This window comes from Podarcis raffonei, chromosome 12 (assembly GCF_027172205.1).
Source record: "Podarcis raffonei isolate rPodRaf1 chromosome 12, rPodRaf1.pri, whole genome shotgun sequence".
Taxonomy (NCBI): Eukaryota; Metazoa; Chordata; class Lepidosauria; order Squamata; family Lacertidae; genus Podarcis; species Podarcis raffonei.
This window is the reverse complement of record NC_070613.1, coordinates 38,182,604-38,201,927: the sequence shown is the minus strand read 5'-3', so window position 1 is coordinate 38,201,927 and position 19,324 is coordinate 38,182,604. Positions and strand designations below refer to the sequence as shown.

General features: G+C 40.2%; 1 protein-coding gene across 1 annotated transcript in view; it reads left to right on the top strand.

Moving 5' to 3' along the window:
- The window catches only part of ANKRD28 (ankyrin repeat domain 28), a 91,945-nt gene that overhangs the window by 9,579 nt on the left and 63,042 nt on the right, over positions 1–19,324 (top strand). The gene's annotated exons all lie outside the window — the stretch shown is intronic.

The window sequence follows — 19,324 nt, the reverse complement described above, 5'->3', positions numbered from 1 at the left end:
ACCAATGAATGCTTTTGTTTGGTTCCAATTTGATTTTGAGTGAAGTTGCTGTGATTCAAGGCAGTAAGGGTTTCAGCGGCTAGTTCAGAACACTTCTGGAGCTGGTTGAGTCTGGTTCACACAGGAAAGTAAATACAATTCACACTACAACGCTATTTCACTAAGTGGAGTGGTACAATTAGTTGAAAGCCATAACCAACAAGTACTTTGAAGCATGCATTAAAAAACCTAGAACATCCAGTATCATAATCATAACACGCTCTTATTTTGTACTATTTTGCTTCCGGCTTCACAACAGAACATAAGCCAAGACAAAGACAAAAATATGTGAAAAACTGTACCTTCCTCATTCATTCTGGATGGGGCAGTGAATGTGCTACTTTAAAAAAAAAGTTGAAACCTTATTCTAAACTGGTAACCCACTTTTTAAGAAAAGGGTACAAGTTCCACAAACTTTCAAATAGTCTTCACATTCAGGAAAAAGCAGTGGTTTAATGTGGTCTTTCCTGCACATAAGAACACCTTGATTTGCATAAGGTTCAGTTTTATCATGATACAAAAAACTGTTTTAAAAGAGTAGAGGTGTGTGTAGTTATTTGCTTCAGATGCAGTTCACATAAGGGTATATTAAAGACTGTATCAATATTGGTTTGTGCTGTACTGTATATATTCCGGAGAGATTCATAAACATGCAGTTGCCAGTGGCATCGCTATTATAGCCTAGTGACCATTTGCTTGAGCACTTTGTAAGGTAAGGACAGATATTGTCTCTAGAGTTCAGAGGCACCTGAAAACAACAAGATGACTTACTAGTGAGCAGGGTGAATTTGATTTAAATCAAATCGATTTAAATCATGATTTAAATCACTAGTCAGTAAGACTTGATTTATTTTTATTTTTTTACAGAAAGACTCATTCTTGCTGGTATAATCTTAATATTTACAACCAGATGAAGGTTTCATTTTTGGAATAATAAATTTTCAGAATAGTTATATCAAAAATTACTGATTTGGTTATACTATTAGAAATACATTGACAGATAATTATAAAATTATTGTGAGGTTTAGTAAGTTAACTGTTTATATTTGGGCAACTTTTCTGCTGTACTTTATTGGAAGGGGAAAAATAATCATTTCCTTAATAACTATTTAAACAATTTATTTAACTAAAACAATAACATTATAGCATGTGTATCCATGTTTGTTAACTGATGTGGTTAAACGATTTTTTAAAAAAACAACAACCTTAGATTGAGTTTTAGCCCACATGAAAAACTTAAAACAAACCCTTATTTCCTAATGAATAGCCCTTGGGTCTGCAAACTAAGGACCGCGGACTGGATGCGGCCTTTCGGGCTTGTTAATCTGGCCCCCGAACCTTACAGACCCTGCCGCCCACTTGGTCAGTCCCTGTGCTAAATTGGCGCAGCATGGAGGCCTCGCTGCCTGGGGACTGACTTCTGTGATGCAGCTTCTGCAGCCCATCAGAAGCCACTGACGCCTCTGGGCAGGTGGCGGCGCTGGCGCAGCCTCTGCAGCAACGCTGATGCGGTCTCTGCACTGCCACCACCTCCTCCCGCTCGGCCCTTCCTGCTCAGCTGCACCAGTCTAGGTTAGGCGTGTGGGGTAGCAGACTTGCTGTGGTCCACAATACTGCTTTTTTATTCATCAGAAAACTTCTCTACACTGAGATAGGCTATTAGGGCCTTTGTCTGATGCTTGGCCAGCAAGACAGACTGGGGATGCTGTTGGTGTGCTGCCCAACAGCTGAGCTGGCAGAGATGTCCCAAATCTGGTGTCATGGAATCCCAGGACATTGATTGTGGGGAACTTCAATATCCACATCAAGGTTGCCTTGACTGGGCTGGCTTTTGGACTTTGTGATCTCCATGACAACCAGGGGGCTGTCTCATTGCACACAGAGTAGGCCATACCCTTTATTTAGTCTCTGCCTCGGGATGTGAGGGCATTTTTTGGCTATTGGGATGGGGGAGGGGTTAAAATTATCTTTGCCATTGTCTGCACTATCTGAAGAAGTTTGGAGGGGAGGGAGATTCATTAAGATGATCTGTCTCTGAATACTTAGGGAGTTTGGTGGATTCCTCAATATGATGGGAACTTTTCCAGTGGCCAAAGTTTACTATGGAATAGTGAGACGATGGGAATAGTGAGGCCTGATGGGTTCTCAGCATAATTGATCCTTAGTGTCCTCTCTGGCACTGTGAAGCCCAGGTTGCTTCCTGAATATATGAGGGAACTCAGGGCAACCAAACAGACTCAGTGACTATTAGAGTGCAAATTGCGTAAGGCTCAGTGTAAAGACAACCAGTCAGGTCATGTATCCACAGCAGGGACCAGAGGAGAAATGACTGCTGGGAGGAGCTCAGAAAGTGGCCAGCCATTACCTATGGGGAGCCTGCCTGCAAGCTTGACATTAGCGCAACTGCACTCTGCCTACCAGCAATTCTAGCAGATCTATCCTTGTTCTATAATACATTGTACTTTGATTAATTGAAGGCCAATTTTTATATTTATAAGGATTTGTGGTGAATGAGTGAGAAATACAGTGGTATCTTGGTTTTCGAACATGCCTCGGAAGTCGAACATGCCACGCGGCTTCCAGTGAGTGCAAGATCCTGAGGCCTAGCTGTTGGTTATTGAGTTTTCGGTTCTCGAACGTTTCAGAACTCGAATGGTATTCCGGAACGGATTACGTTTGAAAACCGAGGTATCACTGTACTTTAAATGTTTATTCTGTGCTGCTTTGCCTCATTTGACCTTACATTATAGTCAGTGTTTGAAATTCCCCAGGCACTAGGCACGTTTTGCGATTGGCATGGGTCCAATTGCAACCATGTGGAGATTTCTGGATGCCAGGTTGGTGACTGACATGTCCATCTGGCTGGTCTCTCTAGCTTTCTTAAGCAAGTAAGATGAAGAGCTTAACTTACTGCATTTATATCCTACCTTTCCCCCCAAGAAGTACATGGTTCACCCCCTCCCTTCTTCGTTAATCTCTACAAAGACCCTGTGAGGTAGGTTAAGAGGTTGTGATTGGCCCAAGGTCACCCAGTGAGCTTCATGGCTGAGTGAGGATTTGAACCCTGATCTCCCAGACCACAGTCTGAAACTCTAACCACTACACCACACTGGCTTCCTAGAGTACTGCTATGGGGCAGCTGTATAAATTAAGTAGGTAAATAAATATGGGGAAAGCAAAATGTCACTTAGAGAAGGGTCTGAAATACTGTCCTTGAAGCTTGATTTTGTTCTGGATTGTTTTATTTGATGTTTTAATGTTTGTAAACAGCTTTGAGTTTTAGTCTTTAAAATATAAAGCAGTAGAGAAATGAAAGGTAAGCAATAATAACATAATAAGCTCCATTGTAAAAATAGTGAGTAGACATTCCTTGTGACAACCGTAACTTAGGTTTAAGGTGCCATTTGGCAATTAGCTTATACATCTGAGATTCTAACACTAATATGGCCTGGCTTAGATGAGAATGAACAAGTCCTTGCCCATGCACAGAACTCTCTTCCTCCTCCCTTCTTGTGAGCCATAATTATAGTCAGATGCCCCAATTAAATATAGCTTCTCAATTTCATACAGAATGGGAAACTGTGGTTACCAGCTTCGGAACAAGCAAGGGTCTAAAACCATATTCAGAACATTGTTTAAGGTCCTCTCTTTATCCAAACCATAGTTTTCTGGCTAATGAATTCCTGGTTTACTTGTGCCTTGCACAAAGGAAGGAGCAAGGAAGCTACTTGCTTGGGGGTGGGGGTGTTATTCTCTGCTTAATAAGCTGGTATACATTCATCCAAATGCAGCTAATATGCCATCAAGGAAATATTTTATTTTTGTATTTCATTATAATTCTCTATCTTTGCAAGGTTTGTCTGTGGACTGAGATTGCATAATTAACAGAGACAGATATGTGTCAAAGTTCCGCATAGGACTAATTCATTTAAAAAGATTGTGACTGTGCGATGAACATCAAGTATTGAGTATTGAGGGAAATTGCAGAGTTGCAAATCTACTGAAAAAATCAGGAGTGTACTACTACATGCTATAGCTTGCTCTTCCATAATCTGCTTACTTAATAACTGTGGTTGTGGAGTCCCTTGACAAAGGATAGAGTTTGCCTAGTGGAGCATGTAGCTACAGTAGGAAAAACCAGTTATCTATAGAGCTTTAAAGATCAAATTTCATCAGAAATATTCTTCCAAATTAATACTCAGCAGACAACTTGTTCATCTTGGAAATATATGAATTAGTTTTCATCAGTATTGCTGTTTGAGTGGGAGTGAGTAAGATAAATTATTAGATAAACTCTGCTAATGCTCAGCATTTGACACCTGATTCTATGGTGTGTTAGATTCTGCTACAATAGTTGTATAAGAATGTTTTATGTTATGCTTAACAAAATCTCATGCAAGAATGGTCTGTATTTCTACCACACATGTCCAGTGCAATTTATCATAGTTGTGTATTGCATGACAGCAATTTAACTGCTCTAGTCATTTTTAGCATGCTCATTACTGTGATCTTCGAGTTGTCAATCATTGTTTGAGACTCTGTGCCAGCCAATCACATGAAGTACTTTTACTATTGGGAGACCTGGTAACAAGCGGCTTTCAGAGTTTGTGCTTTTATTCTCAATAACCGTTACAAAGCGTAACATAATTAGTAAGTATTGATGCTTAACCCATTTTTCTTTAAAGTTGTACATTTAAATATAGTTGAGAAACATTTTTCTCCAAGCGTGTCAATGAACATGTAGGTTTGTGTCTTGAGTTTTATTAGATTTTCATCTCCAAGTCTTGTAGTTCATTCAGACGAAAAGGAGGTGTTTTTGCCTTTTACCGTGCTCTACAAAATATTTTATTTATCTGTAAGCTTGCAAACCCTTCTCCTTTCTTCTCTAAATTAGCAAAAATTTCAGTGAAATCTATTAGATATTGTGGCCTTCAAAATCTAAAGTCAAATAGATTTGTCAAATTGAAATCAGTGAATTTAATTGTGATCAACATTAATTTGAATAAAGCTCATAACTTTTTACTTAATTTTGACATAGCTAACATTTGGAAAAAGACTCAGCAAATCAGCAGTCTCAGTAACCTTTATGATAAAAAAAATGTACTTTAGAACCTGGATAACGGTACAGTTCGGTCACACCCTGAATGGGTTTTTTTGGTGTGCAGGAATAGCGCACACAAATGAATGTGCACCATTCATTTTCTGGTGGAGCCAGAAAAGAGAGAAAATTGTCTTGATGCATGAGGGTGAAGTCAACACTATCCTAATAGTAGAGTTTACATAGCACAGACCTGACCTGTGATTTGAGCTGCAGAAGGAAGTTTATTGGGTGTCTCTCTCTTTGGATTCACTTTATGCTTCTACCACATCATTGGTGTTATCCTAGACTAGCTTTCTCCACTCCAGTGATTTCCAAGTGTTTTGGACTCCCAACTCCTATCAGTCCCAGTCTGAAGGTCTGGCATGATGGGAGTTGTACTCCAAAACATCTAGAGGGTGCCAGGTTGGGAAAGTCTGTCCAAGACAATGGCATTTGCCAAGCAGGTTGCTGTAGCCTAAAGCAGCTTTCTGTCAATTACACCTTGGAGGACATGGCCATGCCACATTGAACCATGCTTTCACAACTTCCAGGCTTGACAATTGTAATGTGTTTTATGAAGGGCTGACCTTGAGAAAAATGATCCAGATGCTTCAGCTGCTTCAAAATGCTGCAGCCTATCTCCCTTTAAATGAGACTGTGCAGCCTTGGATTTGCCAAGGTGCTGGTTTCAACTTACAAATATCTACACACATGGGATACCCATACTTTAGAGACCACATTTCCCTATAGCCACCTTCTCACAATCTTTGTTTCTGAAATTGGGTCCTGCTTCAGTCTGATTGTGCAAAATAGTCCCTTTGAAGCAGCGCCTGAGACTAGGAATATGCACCTGACACTTAGGAATTATTTCTCTGCCATTGCATTTCAAAAGAGAAATCCTCAGTCTAGTTTAAAAAAAAAAAAACATACCATGAACAGGCACCTCAAAAGCATACTTTATTAAAGAAGTTGCAGTGGCATCATTCTCTTTGGTTTGAGACTGGATAAGGTAATGACTGTACAGACTTACTGTAGCCTTAGAACAGAAATGGGGAACCTCTGGTCCCCAAGATGTTGGAGTACAGCTCCCCAACAACACCTTGAGAGCTATGTCTGTGCCCTAGGGGGGGAAAGGATGCATGCAGTGTGCTAGTGCCTTGTGTAATTTCCGTGTGTGCCTTCAACATTTAAATAAAATAGATTTAAACTACAGTAGTGGTAGACTCGTGTATGATTCTTTAAAATAGCATTTGTTACAAGTGAAACAATATTTAATGTATGCAGTAGTATAAAATAAACTGATTTAAAATGCAGCTTTAAACTTAAACCTTATTTTGTCTCTTCTACTCCCCTCCCAAATTACTTCCCCCCATATGCTTTTCTCTAAGTAGATCTTGTTGGGTTGGGGGACATGAAGCAGGGGATCAGCACTGCCTCCTGTTCCTTTTCTTTCCTCTTCATACTACACATGGTGGTTCTGCATCCACATTTTAGTTAACAATAAGACTTTGCTTTTGGTTTTCAAACCTTGTTTTCTTTTTGTATTGTGCCACCATGTGGCTCAACTATAAACTACTGTCATATAAGCCAAATAAAAATAAAGGAATATGATATTACATGTAAACCGTTTGGAGTAAATGCTGGTGTAAAACTGAATCGATGGACTAGTTTCTCTAACTGCTGAAAATGGGTTTTTCTAAAGTACTTGTTGGCTGATGAGTAATTTTTCAGACTAATCAGAACTGCATTATGAAAGCTCTTGGAAGGTCCCTTTTTAGCAATTTTGGGTTCTTACATTATAGAATTTAACATTGGTCCCTGCAGTATCCTTTAATTTCCTGTTGTTTCATACTACAGTGGTACCTCGGGTTACATACGCTTCAGGTTACAGACTCTGCTAACCCAGAAATAGTGCTTCAGGTTAAGAACTTTTCTTCAGGATGAGAACAGAAATCGGGCTCCGGCGGTGCAGCAGCAGCAGGAGGCCCCATTAGCTAAAGTGGTGCTTCAAGTTAAGAACGGTTTCAGGTTAAGTACGGACCTCCGGAACGAGTTAAGTACTTAACCTGAGGTACCACTGTATTGTTAAAAAGAACCTAGAAATGTAACTTTAACTGTTGCAATTCCACCCACCCCATCAGTTTAGCTACACAAATCTATATCTGCAGATTCATTTGGATTTCTGTTTTGGATTAACTGCATTTTATTGTACCATCTGAACTTTTGTTTGACGTTGGTTTGTTTTAAAAAGCCATAGTTAAGATTATGATCTAGGTTCAAATATAACAAGCTGCAGTTAATTGAAAATGGAAGTGAAAGCTTCCCAACTGCTTTTCATAGACATGCAAAAGGAGGAGTGAGGATGAGGAAGCATGTTAACCTATGGCTTGCTGCAAGTTGTTCTTGTAAGGCTAACTGGTTGTTTAGAGTTACATCTGAATGAGGCTATAATGTTAGAGTTAATTCCCCTCATAGCCTAATGTTAATCTTGAAATTTACCGTATTTTTCGCTCTATAAGACGCACCAGACCACAAGACGCACCTAGTTTTTGGAGGAGGAAAACAAGAAAAAAAATATTCTGAATCTCAGAAGTCAGAACAGCAAGAGGGATCACTGCGCAATGAAAGCAGCAATCCCTCTTGCTGTTCTGGCTTCTGGGATAGCTGCGCAGCCTGCATTCGCTCCATAAGACGCACACACATTTCCCCTTACTTTTTAGGAGTGAAAAAGTGAGTCTTATAGAGCAAAAAATACGGTAAATACCTGGGTTCAGGGGTCAGCAAACTTATTCAGCAGAGGGCCAGTCCTCTGTCCCTCAGACCTTGTGGGGGGCTGGACCATATTTTGAAAATAATAATAATAATGAACCAATTCCTATGCCCCACGAATAACCCAGAGATGCATTTTAAATAAAAGGACACATTCTACTCTAAGGTTACCAGATTTTTTTCAATGAATCTGGGGACACTTTTCAATTTCAATGGATTTTGTATGGGGACTGATTTGTAAATCCGGGGACTGTCCCCGGGAAACAGGGACGTCTTATAACTATATTATACTCATGTAAAAACATCCTGATTCCCGGACTGTCCGTGAGCCGGATTTAGAAGGCGATTGGGCCTGATCCGGCCCCCGGGCCTTAGTTTGCCTACCCATGCTTGGCTAGTATGCTAGGCTTATTAATTTATACCCATTAAGTATTAAGTGATCATAGATGGAACCATTCAGGTTGGCCCTTACCGGCATGTACATTTGTTGCTGTTTTGGCAGTTTTAACTCTGGGCCTGCCTGGTGGGTAATAATGCTTCTTCTGATCATTGTGGATATAGGAGGGCATGTCAAAGAATGGAATTAATTTGTTTCACCAAAATTTTGGAATGCATTACATATTTTTTTATGTGAAAATGGCTTCCACCAGCCACCCCACATTAGTCTGAGTGTTTTTAAAAGTGACTTCTGTGATTTGAGGGACAGTGAAGAGATGGATGACACTGATACCATGGAAACGTAGGGGGCAATTGGTGGAAATAATATAATTGGGCTTGTTGGTGTGACGTAAAGTTAAAAACCACAACCTAACTATACCCAGCCGTTTTGTCGTAGTCAGGCACTTTGCTAGTTGTATGTTCTGTGATTGACCTATATGAGAGGCAGGGGTGGCTAATTCAGAGATTCATTTCCTCTGCCTTTCTCATCAATGAACACTTAGGCAGCTGCTTTGAACATTTGGCACCTATACTGGACAAAGAAATAGGAACATTATTTTTTGTGTTAAGTGTATGTTGCAAGTTTCTTCAGATTATTTTTTGGACTTTTCACTGATGCCTCCTGTATATAGTGTAAAGTAAGACACTCTCATTCAAACGTCCTGCAGCTTTTAATTTTCTGTTCCCAAGAGAGTTTCCTGTTTTACTATTTGTGAATTTTTAAATTTTGGTGCGTGTACTTGCAGACTCTAGTGATTATCATGCTGTTACAAAGTTGCTCTGAAGAACAAGGTCTTAATTGCACAATCTTAGATTGAAATTTCAGATACTGTTTAGAGTGGCTTCTTTCTTTCCTTTCAGGCAACATTAATTAGCTAGAGATGTGATATTTTAAAATCAGGCTTTTAAATATAGATGGGAAGAAGAGGATTGTTCTGGGTTGGTAATTAGCAAATCTGTCTGGAATTGTCAGCCTGTATTTCAGTATATCCATAGATGTAATTATTAGAATTGTTTGCTAGACTGGATTTAAAATTCTGATTTTGTACCCCAGGGGGCAGTAGTATACTTTATATAGTGGCTTTTTCATTAGCTAGTGAAACTGTGCTAAAATATATGCATTCAAAACTTGCATTTTAGATTATGGATTTTTACACACAGAACCCAACGGTCGAATAGAAACCTATAGATTAAGAAATCTCTAGAGACTATTACTGCAGAAATGGGACTGTGTTGTAATGACCTCTGTTGTGAGGCTGGAATAATAGGCTGATTTTAAACTAGTGATTTAGATGAACTTTCTGTTTGAAAAGTTTGCACTTTTTAAAAAATGCCATTGAAGGATAGTTTACACTTTAAGATTGGTTGTACCTGTTAAACTTTATGTATAGCTCAACATAACAGATTTATACACATCTAATTTGTACAGTCAGTTCACATTTTAATCCACTTCCAACTAATGCATGCTATCAGCCTTTCCTATAGAACATTTTGATGGAGTCTCATGATAAGACAAAAAATCTTGTTGCATGTCAGGACAAGAATCATCCTTTTTATCGCTCACTGTCAGAATAGTCGGCCCTTTGTGGGTTCCATCTCCAAAGTAGATTTAGGGATTTCAGATCCAGCCATGAATCATGGAATAGGTACTCATTTCAAAGACATAAATTTCTTTTCAATGCAGCCCCTAAAGAGGCTGACAGCAACAAATAGCTGTGGGACAACACATGAGAGTGTTTGTCACTCCAGGTAGAGAGAGTTGTGTTAGGTCAGGTCCATCCATCTCCCTCTCCCCAGGTCTCGATTATGCAGATCAGGTCAGCCTGTTTGTTCACAATAACATTATGGATCTTAGGCACTGGGTTAGTGTTCAGTAACACCACCACCAGACCTCCAGTGATGCCACGGGTAAGAAGTCAGAGCGAGCATCAGAATGCAAGCTTCTGTAAGCCTCCCTCGGACCCAGCCATCCTCTAGCCTCGCTTACCTCTGCCTCCAGTCGCTTGAATAGTTGATATCCCTGAGACTTTCTTGCAAGGCCTCCCTTCTAGGCACGTTTTTCAAGGACTCTGTCCTCCATAACCACACACTACCCCAGGAGCTCACAAAAATTGCAGTGCAGGCTGTAACAGGAACTATGTATTAACAGTATCATCAGCACCTCAGTTAACCTGAGAAATATCAGTAGCATTCACATTTCAGATTGAATTTACTATCGGTTTTGAAATGTAGCAGTGATCTAGCTAGCACAATTGTCTTCTGAAATGTGTTATTTGGTGAGAAGGATTGGGTAATGAACAAACCAAGAACAGCATCTGAGTTTAGCCATAATGTGACAGTGAATAAAGACATGTAATTTATTCCTGTTCCATATGTTTACTAATTTGTAAGCATATACATGAACCCCAGAGAGTCAGATTTATCCTGTTCTTACTCACTTGAACAGGGATTTTTAATATTCTTTCAGCTTCCAAAGCATTACTTTGGAAAATCTTTCTTGAGCTGGTATAGGACTACATATTCCTGATGAACCTGAATCTCCCCCAAGGATTTTTAAATAAATAATTAGGCACCATGCATCTGATTTAATGATTAACCTTGATCCTGGCTAGTTTTGCAAAGTCAGATTGTGCAGATGTAGTGATGATGAGTAATTCTTGCAGGAGTCACATTTTTAAAGATTTTTTTAAAATGGTATCCATGGAAACTGTAATTCAATTCTTTCACATATGCAGTATGTCTGCTCCTAACCGCTAGAACAACAAATAGTATGTATGATTAGCAACCTAGTTATTTCCTGACATCTTAATGCATATGAATTTTGAGAAATGTATTCATTTGTCTTTGGCCAAATCTATAAGACATTTAAAAAAAAATCTTTTGAGAGCTAAAATTCACAAAACAACAGTAGGAATAAACAGCCTCCCTCTGTCTTTTTTGGTGTCTTTCATGAAGGATCTTGTAAACCTTGCTAAACTGGCTGCACATGCTTATTTTGGAGTTTTCTTTCGCAGAAAACTCTTTGTCAAACAGACAGTATTTGTATTTCTACCTTTTGTAATTAAAAAGACTCATGTATATTATTTGACAATCAACTTCTGGAAACAAAACAATCTGAATTTTCACGTACTTCAACAAGAGTCTATTTGTAATTTCCAGGATGGAAGAAAGAACTAGAGAATAGTGTTCAAAAAGGAAAACATAGCATCTCCTCTCCTTTGAGGTGGCAAGGAAACCTGGATAGATTTCTCTAGTCACCTGATTTTAGCTGATCTATTAATACCCTTCAAACCTGGATGCTTAACGGTGCAATCCTATAAATATCTGCTCAGATGTAAGCCACGTTGAGCTCAGTGGGATTTACTCCTAGGTAAATTCATATAGAATTGCAGCTTAGGTAACTTTGCCATGTGCTCAGTTCTGAAAACTATTTTGTCATACGTATATTCTAAGAAAGAATGGCTTAGATCCCATCAATTTGCTCTTCCTCTGAATAATGTAACGGAAGATATTACGTTGCCAAAGAGGCTGGAGTTGGAAATGCCCTATACCAGTGATGAGTCACTGCTGAAGATTTTAAATAGTTGTAATCAGTGTGTTGTCCACACCCTTCCACAGGCCAGAATAATATGAATCATTCTGTGTTTCCTAAATAGTTTGAGAGGAAGTAGCATGTATTCCTGTAATAAGTTGTAAAACGCTGGTGGTATCCTCCCAAGTACTGCTGCTGATAGACACATGGGATTTTCAAAAGAATTTTCAAATGGTTTTGGTTTGACTACTAGACAAACATTTTGTAACCCTAGCAACTTACTTTAACCATAAAGATTATTTCGTATGGCTTTCTGTTGCCACAGATAAATATAAAAGGTAAAGGTAAAGGTACCCCTGCCCGTACGGGCCAGTCTTGCCAGACTCTAGGGTTGTGCGCTCATCTCACTCTATAGGCCGGGAGCCAGCGCTGTCTGGAGACACTTCTGGGTCACGTGGCCAGTGTGACAAAGCTGCATCTGGCAAGCCAGCGCAGCACACGGAACGCCGTTTACCTTCCCGCTGGTAAGCGGTCCCTATTTATCTACTTGCACCCGGAGGTGCTTTCGAACTGCTAGGTTGGCAGGCGCTGGGACCGAACGACGGGAGCGCACCCTGCTGCGGGGATTCGAACCGCCGACCATGCGATCGGCAAGTCCTAGGCGCTGAGGTTTTACCCATAGGTGCTAAATATTGATATGTTTGAATGCAAACAAATTATGTTTTTTAAAAAATAGTTGAAGACTAGTATCTTTGAAAACTATATTCAAAATTGCCCCCCCCCCAGTTTATTCAAAATTATAAATAGTCAAGGTAGGGCTTTTTCCTCAGCCAAGGAATAACAAAAGAAGGACTAATGCATCCAGCTCAGATTTTGCTTCCTGAATGAGCCAGAGCCTCCATAATGTGTCTGATCCCTGACTCATGTTTTGACTGGTAACTAGTATTTCAAAATTTGAGACTGTGAGGAAGCCAGTTAGGATGTTCTACGTTAAGGAAGCCTTGTGCTCCAGGTGGAAGAAAGAAGGCTCTCAAAATTGCAGTGAATTTTTGTGTCTTGTTTTTTTAAATGAAGATACTTGCAAAATAGTCAAATGCTCCACTTCCCTAATAGTCACATTGCTACTTTACAGCTTTGCTTCCTTCTGCAGTTGGAAATATGTGGAAGCTATCTTATTTTTGCTGGGTATATCCTGGGCACTTATTTTCTGGCTGCCTCTTGTCTAGTGAACTGTGGGTGGGAAATCTTCAACTGCTTTTGTCACACACAGGAGATATTCTCAATTAAAAAAACCCTAGAAATAATCCAAGACTACCACTTAGACTCATAGAGAATACACACACACACACACACACACACACACACACACACCCCTATATGCTAAAGAATATACTCCCATTTATCACTTACTATACTTCTTATGTTAAAGATTAGATACCTCTCTATTCTTCTGTGTAAGTGTTCAGCCTCAGTGGCAGTTACCGTAATTTCTCCTGCTATATGAGATATCATGCATATCAGGGAATTATGGAATATACAGTCATCAAATGTATCCCAGTTCTGCCACATCAGTAGTTCTATTACTTTTTAACAAGGTTACTTGATTGTAATGTTTAATCTCAGAGTCTTGGAGGTTGGCTCTATAACAGGGGTTAGCAAACTTTTTCAGCAGGGGGCCAGTCCACTGTCCCTCAGACCTTGTGGGGGCCCCGACTATTTTGAAAATAAAATAAATTCCTATGCCCCACAAATAACCCAGAGATGCATTTTAAATAAAAGCACACATTCTACTCGTGTAAAAAAACACTGATTCCTGGACCGTCCACGGGCCAGATTTAGAAGGCGATTGGGCCAAATCCGGCTCCGGGCCTTAGTTTGCCTACCCATGCCCTAGTCTAATTCCCTAGTATTGTGATTTCTCATATTCATGCCTGCTGTTCCTGCTAGAAAGTAAAGGCTGCCTGTGTGATTTGGGTTTGCAGTGGTGATGGTAGTACTTCTCAGCAAGAATTCATAATCCTGCACTTTTGTCACTTTCTTCCAAGAAAGAAAATACTATTGAACTGTTCTGGACTTTATTCCCAGTAAACAGAATCATAGAATTGTAGAGTTGGAAGGGACCTCAAGGTTCATCTAGTCCAACCCCCTGCAAAGCAGGAATCCCGATGATAAGGCTCCTTCTGTGTCAGATTAAAATTGAGCATCAGATGCACTTTGAAAGCAGGCTTTCCCTTTTCAAAAAGCAAATAAATGTTGTACACTGATATTTACCTCCTTTGATGTCTGACTTATCATATGATGGCTTTCTATGAATACGGTCCTTGTCTTAGCTTCATTATTCAGTGTTGTGACTAAACGCAGTTGGTTGGAAACTTCACATCAAATAGTCAAATTCTTGAAGCAAAATGTTACCCCCCCAAAAAAAAACTTAGATCACAATCTGTTGTGCTGCTGCTATCACTGGTTTCTTCCTATGAAGTACGAATTATCGGGTGTTAGAATTTGTTTTTAGTGATTTCTTGTTGTTAAGATGCCAACTGGAAAACTCCAGTCTGACAGCATTGTCTCCTGGCTACTGAATGATATGAGTAATCATACTTGTTCCCAGAGTCACATGCGATCTGGAATTGCACATGTGTGTAGAAGGTGGTGAAGATGACAGTGTCTGATTTCTGCTGTTTGGTGTCAGTCTCTCACACCTCATGGCTTCAACCTTCAGGATAGGAGTTTCTTAGGGGAAACATGGGGAGCTGCTGCCACAGTGATGGGAGTTTAACAGGCCCTGTAAGCAAGTTGAAGCAGTGTTGTGCCTCTCGGAATCCCACCTACAAGAAGCCTACAGCATACTATTCTAAGAGAAGCAAATCCTATCGTTTCTGAGAAGCTGAAGTCAGTTTCCAGCAGCTGTGGTGTGTCCTCTTTGGATTTCCTGGTCAGAAAGGCTCATACCAGGAGAGAACTTAGGAGACAGTGGAATCAAGAGTTAGTGTTGTTGAACGACAAGGAACAAAGAACTAATGGTCTGAGAAACAGGTATTTTGAAGGAAATACAGTCAACAACCTTTTCACACAGAGGTTACGTTCTCCCTGCTCCGTGCGCATCATTTTGGACAGCTGTCCATGGAGGCGCAGGTCAATTCTGTATCCAGGGCAGCTGTCTACCAGCTCCACCTGGTACGCAGGCTGAGACCCTACCTGCCCACAGACTGTCTCGCCAGAGTGGTGCATACTGTAGTTATCTCCCACTTGGACTACTGCAGTGTGCTCTATGTGGGGCTACCTTTGAAGGTGACCCGGAAACTACAACTAATCCAGAATGCAGCAGCTAGGCTGGTGATGGGGGGTGGCCACCGAAACCACATAACACCGGTCTTGAAAGACCTACATCGGCTCCCTGTACGTTTCCGAGCACAATTCAAAGTGTTGGTGTTCACCTTTAAAGCCCTAAACGGCCTCGGCCCAGTATACCTGAAGGAGCATCTCCACCCCCATCGTTCTGCCCTGATGCTGAGGTCCAGCGCCAAGGGCCTTCTGGCGGTTCCCTCATTGCGAGAAGCAAAGCTACAGGAAACCAGGCAGAGGGCCTTCTCAGTAGTGGCGCCTGCCCTATGGAATGCCCTCCCATCAGATGTCAAAGAGATAAACAACTACCTGTCATTCAGAAGACATCTTAAGGCAGCCCTGTTCAGGGAAGTTTTTAATGTGTGACATCTTAGTGTATTTTTGGTCTTTGTGGAAGCCGCCCAGAGTGGCTGGGGAAACCCAGCCAGATGGGCGGGGTACAAATAATAAATTATTATTATTATTATTATTATTATTATTATTATTATTATTATTATCAGCAGAGTGTGTATACGCGTGTCCCACTCCATTATGCCCTGTGTCTTTTGGTTGTTGCCTGTACAGAGAAGGGAGGCAAAATCCTTAAACGATTCAGATAGAATAAGTTGAGGACAGTACCACAGAAGAGATTCACTCAAACTTAGAAGAAGTAGGATATGATCCCTTCATGTTCTGTGACAGTTATAATTGCTATCATTAGCTATAATGACATAAGGATAGCTTTTTATTATCGCCCCAAAATATAGCACTCTGTGTCCATATGTTATATTCTATGTGGCATATGGGTGTAGTATGTAATTTGCTAATTATACTTTCACATGGGTGGGCAGTAGCAGAATGTCACTTTTAAATTCCCAGGTAATGCTGTGCTGTATGGAGCTGATTCTCTTCAGATGAATTCTTCCCGGAATACGTTTGTTTCATACTCTTATAAACAATATTGTACTTGCAAAAGATGTTATTGCAAGGCAAGCAGTGCTTCTGTAGGTATATTTAATGCATACAGTTAAGAGTCCTTTTTAGTAGGTATTTTGGTATTTCAATGCTTACTGTAACAAGATAACAAAATTAGAAGTACATTCATTTTACATGTCATTTTCCTTGTTCTCTGCGATTTTTAAATGACGGACAACTTAATTTTGTTTTTAATATTAATTTCTGCAACCAGGCATGGAGTTAAGATGAAGTTGTGATTTTTATATGGATGAATTTGTGACATACCTAGCAGCTGTGTTTCATGTAGTACCTGATGTGCTTATGCTTTTTGAAAATATATTTATGCCAGCTTTCCTTCCTGCATTGTTAGAATTTGCTTAGAGAAGGCTTGTAGTCACTAGAAATATACTTAACATTTAAAAAGATATTGTATTAAATATATTTGCAAACACACATTTGGGAATGTTCTGTTTGCTTTCTTGTGATATATAGGTGCAGCCATTGCTTTCTGTGTTTCCTACCCCAAGCCAAGTGTGGTATATATAGCAGGGCTTTACCTGCATATCTTGATAGGCAGGGTTCCTCCAGAGGCTTACCCTTAAATATCAATTGGGGCAGTCCCTTGTGCTTTCCTGTACCTAAGCCCATTCTCGTCTTTTCTTTCTTTCCTCCTGCTCTGAGGGTTTTGTTTTGTTTTTACAATCAAGTTGCATATAAGATTTGTGAAATAAACAAATAGTTTAACATCTGCATCACTGTGTCCCAGTACTGCCTTATAACCTTCCATAACACCCCCCCAAGCAATTCCTATTGAAAATTAGCCTTGAGAGATGGTGAAAACCAGTGACATTTCATACACCCTCCTTTCCTTGCAACCTGGAACAGCTAGCCAATTGGGACCCAGTTATTTGTAAAAAGAGGGACATTTTGTGACAGGTACCTACAATTAATTCCAAGCACTTGATTGTTGACACCTGTGAATCACACACAGAGCCCGCACCACTGATGAAACCAGCAGCAGCAGCGAGTGACCTTGTCCCTATGGGACACTATCAGTTCCAGGCTTTGAATAGCAAGGTATATTTAACTTCTTCCTCTCCTCCCTCCCACCGCTGCAATTCCAGTACAGGCAAAATTCCAGTTCAGGTGATGGGAAGTCTATGTGACTCTGTTTCTTTGTTACCGCTCACTGAAAATGTAGTTTTTGGGGCTGCTGAAAACTGAGTGAATGTTTATTTTAATGCCTGGAGCTGGCCTCCAACTTCATTAAATCTTGTGTTCTTAGGAAAGGTGTGCTTGTTGAATATCTGCCTCTCTGCAGCTTTTAAAGGCACAGGAGCTCAGTTAAGAGAAAAGGTAGTAACCATGTTGTTCCCTGCAGACATATGCTCTGAGGCATCTAGACTAACACTAGCAATCAGATTGCTAGTTTTTATTTTCTGGGTCTGCTGTTTTGAGTTTACAAAAAGCCATATATGAAAAAAAAGAGGGGGAACACAATCCTGTGCACTTAGAAGCAAGTCCTGGTTTAGCTTTAGAAGCTCTGGCTGGAAGCTGCTTCACTTACCACTGATATAGCCATGCTAAGAAGACCTTTACCTGATTAAGTTTTGCATGTCAGGTTGCTGTTAAAGGCATAGGAGCAGGGCCAGTAATAAAAATGGGGACTTCTAAAACTGCCGTCTCCTATACTTTCTTGCAAGCGAGTCTTACTGCATTCAGTACACATTCTAAATAAACATGCATTGGATTGGGCTGCATGTTGCAAAATAACTCTGGAGGTAATATTTGCATTATACTTCCGTAAAGGAGTGATGTATTTTCACTACTGTGTGTAAGTACTAATTATATTGATGAGGTATGACTTGGCATTGATTACTTTCACAATCCCATTTTTTAAAAAATCAAAAGCAAGACTTGCAATGTCCAGTGGGATTTATTCTCATATGAGCGTGCATAGGATTGCAACCTTGCAATGTTACACCTACCATTAGCTCTGTTGGCCTTAGCACTTTTTCCATAAGCTGTCCATCCCTCTGCCCCACCAGCCCCTATACGTGTTAGCTGCTTTTGCCCTTTAAATAGAAAAAAAGGGCAAAGTGCTTCTAGTTTTCCTCAGTTTTAGATAGCTTCAGCCCAATCCTATGCATGTTTACCCAGAAGTAAATCTCAGGAGGCCTTTTTGGACATAATGTTCCAGACTAAATAAAACCATAGTTCTGTTGAGCCAGGAACATTACGTTCGAAAAGACTCACAGAAATTTACTTCTGGGTAAGCATCCACAGGGCTGGATTGAAGTTGTCAAACCATAGTATTGAGAACATTGGACCTGCATGTTCCCCCTTCTTCCCCCTCCTCCACCTTTGGCTCCTTCACCCACTGATCTCAGTGTCCTGATACGTTTAAACCAGAGCTCCATGTTGCTTCTGAAATGGGAAACTCTCATTTAAATAGAGAGGATGGAAATTTCAGAGCCAGTGCATAAAGGGGAACATGGTGAGCCTCAGTGCTCATTACTGACTTACTAAACTATGGTTTAGTAAACTAGAAACATTATGACCATACAAGATCACTGTGTTCAGTGTAACTTAAGGTAAAGGGACCCCTGACCATTAGGTCCAGTCATGACCGACTCTGGGGTTGCGGCGCTCATCTCGCTTTATTGGCCAAGGGAGCTGGCGTACAGCTTCCGGGTCAGGTGGCCAGCATGACTAAGCCGCTTCTGGCGAACCAGAGCAGCGAACGGAAACGCTGTTTACCTTCCCGCCAGAGCGGTACCTATTTATCTACTTGCACTTTGATGTGCTTGCAAACTGCTAGGTTGGCAGGTCAGTGTAACTTATTTCTCCCAATTAAGAATTCATAGGATAGGATAGCATAGGATCTAATGTCTAATTTTGAATGCATTGTTTTAACCAAGTTTCATTTAAATAAATGGGATTAATTTACCAGTATGAGGAAATGACTGAGGCGACAATGTAAACAAAAATGGTTTCTAGCTAAAATTTCAAAATCTCCGAGCTGAGGACAGCTGAGTCAGTCACTTGGAATTTTGTTTAAAAGTATTTTTCTTCTGAAATGTGAATCTTGTTTCATTGTATACTGCTGAACTTATTTTTCACCACAGAATTTGAAAATACCAGTGTTTGGTTGATACCTGAAAATTTTGATACTTAACCCATAGGAA